Below are 12,327 nucleotides of genomic sequence, written 5' to 3' on the forward strand. Positions count from 1 at the left end.
GCAGCCCAGAACAAAATGGCGCTGGTCGACCGGCCAATCCGGGTGCGAGAGTATGCGTTCGATTAGCCTGGGTGCGAGGCTAGCGTGTTCTGGTCTTACGGGTGTCATAATTATTCTAATCTCCGCATCAACGTCGTGCAAGTCCGCATACAGGTATCTGTATCTGAACCATATGTGCCAGCTTAATACATGTGTAGTGAAATTATGATAACCACTGCGTCTTATCAAACGTATTGGTTTTGCAAATGCGCATCACAGTTGACGGAACGACATACTGTAAGTGAAGCACAAGAGAACAAGGACAAAAGGAGGATACAACACTTGAAGAAGAAATGAAGAACTAGTAGGCGTGCAGCAAACAAGCGATGACGGAAAACACACAATGATGCATCGGGTGTTCTGTGACATCGGTTTGCGTACTTACGGTGTTATGGAGATCGACGGCATAAAAACGTACCTTCAAGCGTACTCCCTCAACCTCCGCCGCATTCATTATGATAATCAACGCCTAAACAAAATGAGGCACTATTTTTTACCTAGAGTAGACCTCATTACAGCAAGTCTATGCAATGACTCGCAGACAAAACCAGCATGCTTTCGAAAATGTTTTACCGCCGTAGTATTCGAACGCCAACGGCCAGGAAACACATCGATACCAATAGGCTGTCGGTTGTTAATCAAGTACAAAAACCTTGACGCTGACTAAAAAGCAGCTTCAACAAAAGAATTTTAAAAGAATCAACTGCTTATTTGCCTGAGGTAAAAAAACATTCTTAGACACCTCGATTGTTTATGTCAATGGTTTGTGTAACGTAAAAAATTCAGCATGTTCAGCGCCCCTAGCAGAAAAAGCACCAATTAATGTATTCGACCAATTTACAGCAGCTCCACTTGCGCGCTTACGCTGAAACACGCCTTGATTGATTTTTCGCCCTCTGTGGCCATTTGTTGAACTTGAGAGTGCGCGCGGCCTGGGGCGTGCGTCTATTTGTCGTACAAAAATTCCTCACGTGACCTGATCCTAGGTGCCTAGGGACAGCATCATTTAGGGATTTTTGAGAAGGCGCGATGCTAGTGTTCCTGTATATGCTCCCGCAGGGAGCAGAGTCGCGCATACCTTTTCCGGCGCCGCTCGCACCGCTATTCGCCGAGCGCAATCACGTGACGCAAAATGACGTCAAATGATCAACTGCGCGCTCCGAAGCCAACTTTACGGAAACGGCGCCGACTCGTTTCTGTCAGTGCTACCGAAATTGCAATCAGCGGACCGTCGAGCGAGCGTGCGTAGCAACAATCGGCTCCGGGTTGCAGGTATGGTACTCGAGGATATTAAGTTAATGACTTTGGTGAAGTGCTACGAAGCAGATCATTTTGACACTTGTATTCAAGTATGACGGGTTGCAGCGCACCAAACTGCGCAAATCGCACGGAAGGTGGCAAAGCTATTTACGCGGTGCCGTGCGGACGGACGAGACCGGCCGGCTCCGAAAGGGACCGGGATATGCGAGGTCCGTTCGCCTTGTTTACAGAGGTGAGTTCAGCTTGTTTACACTAAAGTGGCATTTATCTCGAGTAACACTCTTGTACACGCTGAAATGCGTACGCCTGGCATGAGAAGTTGTTCAGTTGTGCAATTTTTTGTGTATATGTGCAGCGCGACACAGACACGGTACAAAGAAAGGACGGCACGTCTGTGTCGCGCTGCACATATACGCCAAGAATGTTAACTTACCAACACTCTCAATTCGCTTTGTTGCTTGTACGATTGTTCTGACTATGCGGCTCCAGAAAAGTGTGTTCAGAACAGAGTAAATGCCAGCAGGTACAATTTGCCCGCTGCACCCTGGCTTTTCTCTGCACCGTTCTTTTTTTTTAAATTTGTCGGCGTTCTGAATTTTCATGTAAAGTCGATTGCTGTGCTGGTGTTCATTGTTTTGTAGTAAGCGAAGACACCGTGCGCTCCTGCTTATGAGACAGCTACGATAGCTTCAGCATTTACCGCCCGCAACATGTCGCTTGTTCGATCAGCCTTAGTCGACGTGAGGAATGCAAAATCATTTTTGTACGTTTAGTAAGCGCTGTGTTATAGTAAATTAACCTGAGTAGTATGAAGAGATAAAGAACGATGTGCTGTCATATTACAGTCTGTAATGTGTGAATAATTACTTTGCCAGTTTGTCATCTTATGTGATTAGTCCAATAAAAATAACCTGTTGTTACTTTTAATAACTTGTTGCCTTTCCAGTGGCTTTGAATTCTTCCCCCCGAGGCTCCAAGAACCAGCACTCATCTCCTGCTACTACCAGCCATTGCTCATCCATTCCCTTGTACGAAATAAATTTGATCTAGAAGCTCGTGCCTCTTCAATCTTTTTCCATTTGCAGATTTGCTGCTACGAAGCAGCTGTTAAGTTTGCGGTATGAATCGTAAAAATAAGCTTTGCATAAGATGTGCGCACGTGGACATTTGAAATGCGTTTAAATTTACGCGCCTGCACCGTATATATAGAAAACGCGCAGTTGCTGTGAACGACGTTTAGTGATGAATGACGGCCAACGGTCACTGCCATAATTGCAGGCACGATAGTTCTGTTGGCGACATTGATTATTCGTCTTGTTTCGACAGCCAAAATGTGCTCACATAATTGTCTATCACACGTGTGTGAAGTTTTCTTTAAACACCGTCGAAAACATTTCTTGTCTTCCGACTCCGCGAGAAAACTTCATATACGTGCTGAAAAACATTGCACCGCTTTTTGTTGCAAGGTAATGCGCGTTTGCACGCGAACTTTTCAGCTGTTCGAGCCACGGGCGTAGTCAGGATTTTATTTCGAGGGATCGAGGGGGGGGGGAGGGCTATTGTTTATATGTACATTCGTGCGTGTGTTTGTATATGTGCGTGTATATATGTACACACAAATTAAAACTTTCGGTGGGTTGGCGCCTCTCCGTCTGCGCCAATCGTTCGAGCTTTGCCTGCATTAAAAAGTCTCACCTTGCTCAGCGCTTGCGTACAGTTGCCGCGTGTAGCTCGCGACCAGCAGACGAACAAGCAAATGGAACACAAATGGAACGACCCAGCACCCGTGTAACAAGAGGATCGGAAAAATGGATGATAAGGCACCATCGAACGAATTACTTTATGCAAACCCTGACATACAACGTACCCGCGCAATTAAATCAACTGCAGAAGTGTGTAAATGGAGATACGGTTCTATCACGCATGCTATTCCGCGATATCTTTGTCTTTGATAAATTTCACCTGACTGTTTAAAATTTGTAATTTAGTTGGTTTTCATACGTATTCAGAATGTACTCGTCACATGTATATTCATTTCATTTCTTGTAAGTTGCACTTGCACATTCTTTACTGTTGTTTAACTTCCTTTTAATTATTGCTTTTAATAATGTTCATTTTTTAAAGTGTAACAGTATATATTTCCCTGGCGCTGATGTTATTCACCCGAATTTCAATGCGCTCGGAATGATTATGCATGTATGAAGATCTATTCATGCCCAGGGAAGTGGATATATACCACGTGTTGTATTACTGAAGTTACTTACGAAAGCTTATTGTTTGCACTGCGGATGTGTGCGATGCTGATGTTGCCTGGTGGTGGCCCCCTGGCCTCGTCAAGCTGTATGTTTACAGCTTTCTTGCCAGGGTGGCCTTCAACAGTGTACTTTGTACATGTTGTAAATAAACTTGACTTGACCGCGCGGCATTTGCCTCCTGCGCGCGCGAGGAGTGGCTTCACTGCAGGGCTGGATCATAAACCGGACCTATGCGCAACTCTGCTCCCTGCGGGAGCATATACAGGAACACTACGCGATGCTGGCGCCGAGCGACGCCGTGGCGTGTTCGTCCTCGGCTTGATCGTTCTCTGGACCGCGCGTTGTTCAACATTGCTCATGTAATCGTGCGTGCGTTGCTTGTGTGTTGGTTGTAGGTTCTGTGTTACTTGGCGGAAAGCCGTGAGTAGTGGCGGTGCGGCAATGCGGCTTTGGCCTCGATGAGCTCTGGCACTACAGAATCTGCGTTGTGTGACCCGTGCTTTCTTGAGAACCCGGCGGTGGTGACAATTGAAATATCGAAGTGGCCTAGCCACCATATCGAAGTGGCCTAGCGCCTCGGCAGCGAAGTTCTGCGAACCGCGATGTGGCGTCGCCGTGTCCGACTTTGCTTAACGGACATCGAGGCATGTGCTGCTCGCTGCAAGTCATGTAAATGCAACTGCGTCGACCGCCCACTGTTCAGCGCTGAATGTGTGTTTGGTGTGCTGTGCATGAAACGATTGATGCAGCGGGGGTGGCGGAGGAGCAAAGTGGCTTAGGGTTTGCGCGTTCACAGACATGTGCTCCCGTCTTGGTCTCATTAGTGGCTGTCGCGGGATTGTTGTGTGCTAGCTCCTTGCCTAGTATGATGTTTACGACGCTAACACACAGCATGTTCACGCTTTTCCGCGCTATATGTCGTTTGCATGACGGCCGAGTTGAAAACGAGACATATAGTGTTCTTTGCGTTTGTGTGTTCTAAATTACTTTCTATTGTGGAAGTTCTGGGAGTCTTATTACGCAAGGAGTGCGAACGTAAACATAAACACATATGTGTGTCTGAAATGTTGAATTACCCATAATGCCCTTTACGACTGATAAGTGGGCTACACGGCCTGTGTGAATCAGCTACCGTATGTTGCGACGCTCTTTCGTGTGGTAGAATGATGCATGGTGCGCGTTTATTTCTGTACTGTTGTAAAAACCATTTGTTTATTCACTCAATACAAATGTACGGCTTCTTCGCCGCAGTACAGCTTAGTTGTGCGGCGAAGCATACTAAAAGTGGGAGGGGGCCGCTATCAGCCAGCATAGTATGTCCACTTAGGCGACCTCAGAGGCGGCGGGTGCGCGAGTGTATAATTTAAGAAGTCTTATTATGTCCAGTGACAGTGGAGATCATTAACTGTAGCACCAAAGTAGTGGACCACTACCAGAACAAAGGCATCTAGTATGCCCATCCCAATTCTTGTGCTTATGCCAGTCTTCTTTTTTACAGCAATAGCTGCTATGGGCTAACTCCCCTGGTTGTTCCGATGTCTACTGGTGTTGTCACTGGAATTCCCGAATTTCTTGCTAGAATATTGCAAATAAAGTTCTCATTGTGCTGCGAGGATTCAAACATACGATCAAAAGAGTGGCAGTCCACAATTCTACATTTCAGCCACTCTGCTGAAGGTACAATCGTGGTGAATACTGATTTAAAGGGAAGCTGAAACGGTTTTCAATTTCTATGAATTGCTGGGATTGGGAAGAACAGACCTAATAATTTACGGTTCTGAATTTTTTTTTTTCGTTTTGTTAATATAACGGGCGGAAATCGCTTTCTAAATCACCCGCGCGGACACGCCCCCATCGCTTCCCGGAGCGCCAGGTGAGGACGCTGGCAGAGGAGAGAACCGGCGAGAGTGACGTCATGGGCGGAGACCGAGCCAACCGAGCTGCGGACCGGCGTGCTGACATGTGCTGGCATGCCTCTTTCCGTCCTGCGCTTTACTGAACGACGCTACGAGAGATCTGCCGTCGCCGCCGCCGCCGCTCACGTTTGTTTTGCGATTTTCGTAAACTGTTCTTTCCTTCTGTGCTGCGTGAGTGCCTACAGCAAAGGGCGCCCAACATGCCCTCGTTCTGTGCAGCATTCGGCTGCGCGAACACAGGCGGGCGAGACGATGTGGTGTTTCACAAATTCCCGAAGGAAAAGAAGCTTGCAGCGCAGTGGGTACGTGCGGTGAGGAGAGATAAGTTCGTGCCGACGAAATCAACTGAGCTGTGCTCGGACCATTTCCGCGACAGTGACTATCATCGGAGCTTGACAACGATGCGGGCAATCGGTATTCCAATTAAATCGGCGCGACTGAAGCCCCAACAACTTCAAGTACACAGCTTGGCAGAATTCGACGGTTCTTCTTTTCCAACTTTTTCCATACTAGCCAAACAAACTGGCGGTATGCTGCATACCTCAACTGCCTGTAAAAAAAATTGCTTTTGCATCACTCTTTTTCCATTGGCCATATCATTTTCACACCTGTGTGTAAACTTGCCTTGTCCAGCCGGTTCGACTCCTTTCTGGGCAAGTGCCACTTCCAGTACTGCCCTGCTGAGGCACACAGTCCTGAATTGTCTTGGAACTTGTTACGCACTGCGTGCGCTTCTGTTTTTTCCTAATCTCTTGCACCTCCTGGCAGCACAAGCAGTTCTCTTCATCTTCCATCAATACGCAGCACATGCAGGTGCACCTAGTTTAATGAAAGCGTGATTAGGCCCACATTGATGCACTGGAGAAATACGAACATTTGCAGCCATTAACGTCTGGTAACACAGTTTTAGCGTAGCCGGATAGCCTTACGACAAATGCGAAAACGCGTTGTTGCTAGCGTTGCTATACTCCGTTTCATACATCAGGTGCAACGCTGTGGAGGCTTGAGATACTTCTTGCAGTGGCTGCGTTCGCACTTAGAAAAAGTTCGGTGTTTCTTGACCCGATTTTTCAGAAAGCTTTCCATATATAAGCTCAGTTCGGAATAAAAAAAAAGAAGAATTTACCCATAGAAACCATCCGTATGTACTTATACGGCTGCTAACACGTTCTTTTAAAAAAAATTTCTTTTCGGTATTTTTTAATTGCAGCCCGTCGCGGCAGCTTCACGTGCATGCTCGCGCGAGCAAACGCCGCTGGCACGCTGCGAAGCATAGACGGAAACGCGCGCAGTAATAAATTTTGGTGACCGGACTTCGAGCGTAGCTTCCACAGCGATGCACCTGAGGTATCAAATGGAGTGTAGGCTTGCCTAGTGACATTCGACGTACGGTTCAGTTATCGTGTTTACCACACGGCGGTGCTAAAACTGCCTAATATCTTTATGTCAACACTAGCATGGAGCACGCATACCGATTCTTGATCGAGCCACACTGGCAAAGTCGTCGAACCATAGTATGAATATTGCACATATAATACCTCTGGTCATCTCTGGATGTGTATGATAAGCAACTTCCATGACTGTACCTCACAGCACTGCATGTGCGCGCTTTGAAACGCGGCACTTATGTTCGCGATCGTGTATCAACGCTGAAAAAACCACGGGACTTTAGACAAGCAGCGGCAAGGTGCTTGACATCGCGGAATTGCATCCGTGTAAATCTAATGAGAAGTTAGTGCTTCGGCATTCTTCCAGCAGCATGTTCCCAGTGACACCTTAGCGCATTTTTCTCCCGTCATTGCAACGTGCAGCTACATGAAAAAAAAAAAGAAAAAAAAAACATGCGTACCAGCTAAGATTTCCAGCGCGCGAGAAGGTGCACACATCGCTCTCGCTGTTGGCACACTCAATATCGTCGTTCACTCTGTTGCCGCCATCGTTATCCGTATCGGCTGTGGGTTCAAACATGTACGGGGACAATACAAGCTGTCGGAGACAGCGAGAACGTTCCATCTTGCAACTCAGCTATGAAGCCAGAACAGCAGAACCGCGTGCTACCAGAGAGAAAGGAATGGTGCTACGCTCTGAAACGGAGACATGCGGCGGCGCCGACCGGCGACTACCGCCAACGACGTCACAGCGGCCCCGACCAATCACGGGCAACAGCGGCGTTCGCGCGATGCCCTGAGGCGCTGGTGCGCATTTTCTTGGAAAAACAGCCGCTTGCGTTTGTTTCCGCCCTTTTTGAACCAGATATTCGTGTTCAGGGGACTCAAAACTGTAGAATGCCGCAGAGAACTCATTTTTTTCGAAAAGTGTTTCAGCTTCCCTTTAGGCGACCTCAGAGGCGGCGGGTGCGCGAGTGTATAATTTAAGAAGTCTTATTATGTCCAGTGACAGTGGAGATCATTAACTGTAGCACCAAAGTAGTGGACCACTACCAGAACAAAGGCATCTAGTATGCCCATCCCAATTCTTGTGCTTATGCCAGTCTTCTTTTTTACAGCAATAGCTGCTATGGGCTAACTCCCCTGGTTGTTCCGATGTCTACTGGTGTTGTCACTGGAATTCCCGAATTTCTTGCTAGAATATTGCAAATAAAGTTCTCATTGTGCTGCGAGGATTCAAACATACGATCAAAAGAGTGGCAGTCCACAATTCTACATTTCAGCCACTCTGCTGAAGGTACAATCGTGGTGAATACTGATACCGGAGAGCGTGACCTAGTCAACAGGTGCCTAGACTGGCTAACACCTGCTCAATGTCTGCGTACTGTATATAGAGCTGGCATCCACACCTTCAAGTTCTTACACACGACCTTCCCACTTGTGAAGGCAGTCCTGTGTTAAGTTTTCTTCTTGCATGTGATGACAATGATTGAGTGCATCTGCTTCATTAATCTTCTTCTAGTGCTTGGCTTCTCAGATTTACTGGATGGAGCTGTTGGTGTCTTGTTTTCCTCAAGCAAAGCGAGAGGCCTAGCAATGGGTAGCCCAAATATAGATTTGAGAAAACCAAAACGAATTCAGCAGTAAGAAGCTAAAGGGTTGTTTTGGTGTGGATCAGTGGCTAAGTCCGGATATGAAAGAGGAGGAAGAAAAGCCAAGTATTTCCACTTCAACACTGAGGCACAACTCCCACAAATAAATACGACTCTTACCTATTTTATTTTTTTAAGGAGATTACCAACTTGCATTGGCAAGTGTTCACTTCAACAAACACTGCATGAAGTAAGCTTCCTGCGCATATTTCACCAGCTACTGCATCATTGTTTCACATTACGAGTGAAACTGCAATTTTCTTTATGCCACAACTTGCCCAATTTTGTGTTTTGCAGTAGGATGTTAGCAGTGCTATTAAGGCACTTAAATACCTATGAATAGTAGTACAGAGAAAATAAAGTAAGAAAGCAGTGGCTTTTTGTGCGTAGACTATGCATACACCTGGTGTTGTTATGGTCATTTTTTCCCTATCCGCTAAACCATTCTAAACAAGAAAAGTTTATACACAATTAGTTTATACACAGACCACAACTAAACCACGGGTATCGATGGTAAGCAAAGTATATTTATTCGGTGACATTTTCTGCAGCCCTGCTATTGAGCTTTCCTTCCTTCCTTTTCAGCTGTGCAGGTTCATTAAGAAGTGATGATACAGTTTGACAATTTTAATCGTTGAAAGACTTAGCGAAACCTTTTTTGGGTTGTTTTTTCTTGGTTTCAGACTCTTCACATTGCATTTTAAGGCGTGCTTTCTGTGTTTGTTGCTTTTTCTTTACGGGTAGGGCATGTCAACATATTTTACACCATTTCAAGTATGTGGTACCATAGACTGTTCTTAGATGGAGTCTTGCCCTTTCATTCTGTACAATATGATGTCGGTTTTTTGTGCCCAAGGCCGTTTTACAGCGTGATTGTAGCATTTTGCTAAGTTTTGCCTCTGTCACCCAAGCTTGAAAGATTGCTACCCACTGGTGGTGGCATGACACATGTTGCGTTTCTTCAATAAAAGGAAGTCTATCACTTATCCTGTGCACTGGTTGTCTTTTGTGTCTTTGAATTGCAATTTGTTGCCTATATTTGCTCTTTTGTTGTATTTCAGATTAGGAATGGTTATCATAATTGACATTTAACCATTGTTGGAATCTCCGCGCTGACACCCGTTGTTGCAAATGGGTCGCAAGCCCCAAGGGTAGCGTTGGCCTGGCGGCCTGGGGCACAACTGGAAGCATCCGAAGGTCCCGGCAAAGCATGAGTCGACTGGTAACAGAACAACTCGTTTATTCTAGCATCGCAAAAGAGCGGCCGGTCAGGTCGACCGAAGTGGAGAGATGGGAGAGCACGTTACTCAGCAGAAATCGGAGCCTCTCTCGGCGTCCGGGAGCAGCTGCTCTTATACTCTCGGAGTCGAGGGGAAGAAGGAACGCCTCGTCAGAGGCGCACGTGATGCGCGGCACGGACAGGCTGAGAGACACGTTGGGACGAGTGTAGTGACGCATCCGCCGGCCCGGCGCCGGTCAGACCTCCTCGCTTCACACTTGGGGAGCTCCTCTCCCCGGCTGCCGCGCTTTGACAAGCGTGGGCACCAACATGCACACACACGCACACTTGAAGACACGTGACATTGAAACATGCCTGGATGCGCTTAGCGGGGAGGCGTATCGGCGGCGCTGAACGGGCCAAAATGTCCGCCGCTTTGAACGAAGCCCCGGCGTCCGTTGCATCCGCGCCGGCTATACCGCGCGTTGTAGGCGAAACGTAACAGACCGCCCCGCCGGGGGAAGGAGATCCCGATGGTCAGGGGACTGCATCCGCTGTCCGGAGGGATGTCGCTCGATGATGCTCATAACCGAAGTCGGGCGTCCTTCGGCGTTTCTTACCCGCCGTGGTTGCTCAGTGGCTATGGTGTTAGGCTGCTGAGCACGAGGTCGCGGGATCGAATCCCGGCCACGGCGGCCGCATTTCGATGGGGGCGAAATGCGAAAACACCCGTGTACTTAGATTTAGGTGCACGTTAAAGAACCCCAGGTGGTCGAAATTTCCGGAGTCCTCCACTACGGCGTGCCTCATAATCAGAAAGTGGTTTTGGCACGTAAAACCCCATAATTTTTTTTTCGGCGTTTCTTGAGCGCAGCGCACAGAGAAGGCCTCGTTCTCTCGTTCAGGTTCACACAGGACACTGCAAAGCGACTTCGGGAGAGTTGACATTTTTGTTCTCGTTCCCGGCAAGCGTTAGAACTACGCCGAAACTCAACCGCTCAGTCAGCAAGCACGAAACAACCCTCACCAAGTCCTGCCAGGCTCTTTCACCTTTTATACCACTGCCTAGTTCCTTACAGTAGTCTAGCAGCACTCAGAACGCGTCCACAAATTGGAAAATTGCACTAGAAAGCACGTCATCACTTTGAAACACTAAACAAAAGCAATATGTTAAAAATCCTGCCTCAGGAAGAAAAACATCAGTAACAAACAACTCTGAGGCTGATTCCTACGTTACAGGGGCTTCGACTTAAGCCATCGGCGTTACCGTTGAGACTCCCCTTTTTGTAACGCACCTCAAAGGAATGTTGTTGCAAAGCGAGGCTCCAGCGCAGGAGGCGGCCATTTGTGGAAGAGATGGTCTGCAGCCATTGGAGAGGGCAGTGATCCGTCTCGAAGCATGCGAAGCGGAGATCGCAGCGACCGACCGTACACTAGCTCAGCTGGCGAAAACACCGTAGCCGCATGCGGCGCGGTCCTTAATGCAAACTTCACCCCAGGCAGACACAGCTCCCAGTCAGTTTGCTCAAACCACAATCTTAGAGAGCATTTTTTCACAATCGTACCTGTCCTCATCCTTGCCTCATCACTGGAAAACAGCAAAGATTATTCCTATCCACAAATCTGGCGAAACTCAAGATCCTTTTAACTACAGGCCCATATCGATTACCTCAGTACCATGCAAAATTATGGAGCATATCATATTTTCTAACCTCATCAACTTTCTTGAAGAAAATAATTTTTTCTCTAACAGTCAACATGGCTTTCGCAAATTTTTTTCTTGTGAGACTCAGCTGGTAACTTTCACTAATGACTTACATGTATATCTTGATAGCGGCTTTTTGACTGATTGCATATTTTTGGATTTTTCTAAAGCTTTTGACAAGGTGAAACATGTACTGCTACTACACAAACTAAGCGCACTCAACATTGACCCGGGAGTACTCAGCTGGATCCAATCGTTCCTTTCTTCTCGTTCCCAATTTGTTGTAACTAATGACTCCACATCTCACGCGGCTCCAGTTGAATCCGGTGTTCCGCAAGGGTCTGTTCTTGGCCCTCTTTTATTTTTAATATATATTAACGATTTACCTGATAACATTTCCTCACAAATTTGTTTATTCGCTGACGACTGCGTTATATATCGAAAAGTGACTAATGCATCTGATATAGCTACCCTTCAATCCGATTTAAATAACATATCTAACTGGTGCCTCACTTGGTGCATGGAACTCAACATTAATAAATGCAAATCTATGCGGATTTCTCGTTCTAACACAACTTGCCCTACTTACTGCCCCCTTCAATCCGTTACATGCTACCGTTATCTTGGCATTCATATAACTAGCGATCTTTCTTGGAAGCAGCATGTACAGTATGTAATATCTAAAGCTAACCGCTCCTTAGGATATTTGAAGAGAAATTTTTCGCTTGCGCCAGTTTCATTAAAACGGCTTTTGTACACGACATACGTCCGCCCCCAATTAGAATATGCCTCATCCGTTTGGGATCCTCATCAGATCACATTAATTAACGAAATTGAATCGGTGCAAAATCGCTCGGTTCGTTTCATCTTAGCTAACTACCATCGCACAGCTA

The 12,327-nt window shown here is 46.8% G+C and overlaps 1 long non-coding RNA gene across 1 annotated transcript; it reads left to right on the plus strand.

Annotated features, from left to right (window-relative positions):
* The first annotated feature begins 1,200 nt into the window (after positions 1 to 1,200).
* LOC129382825 (uncharacterized) lies at positions 1,201 to 2,351 on the plus strand. The gene is made up of 2 exons (XR_008610861.2): positions 1,201 to 1,531; positions 2,246 to 2,351. It is a non-coding gene; the product is annotated as an uncharacterized lncRNA (long non-coding RNA).
* The last annotated feature ends 9,976 nt before the right edge of the window (positions 2,352 to 12,327 follow it).

Source organism: Dermacentor andersoni, chromosome 6 (genome assembly GCF_023375885.2).
Source record: "Dermacentor andersoni chromosome 6, qqDerAnde1_hic_scaffold, whole genome shotgun sequence".
Taxonomy (NCBI): domain Eukaryota; kingdom Metazoa; phylum Arthropoda; class Arachnida; order Ixodida; family Ixodidae; genus Dermacentor; species Dermacentor andersoni.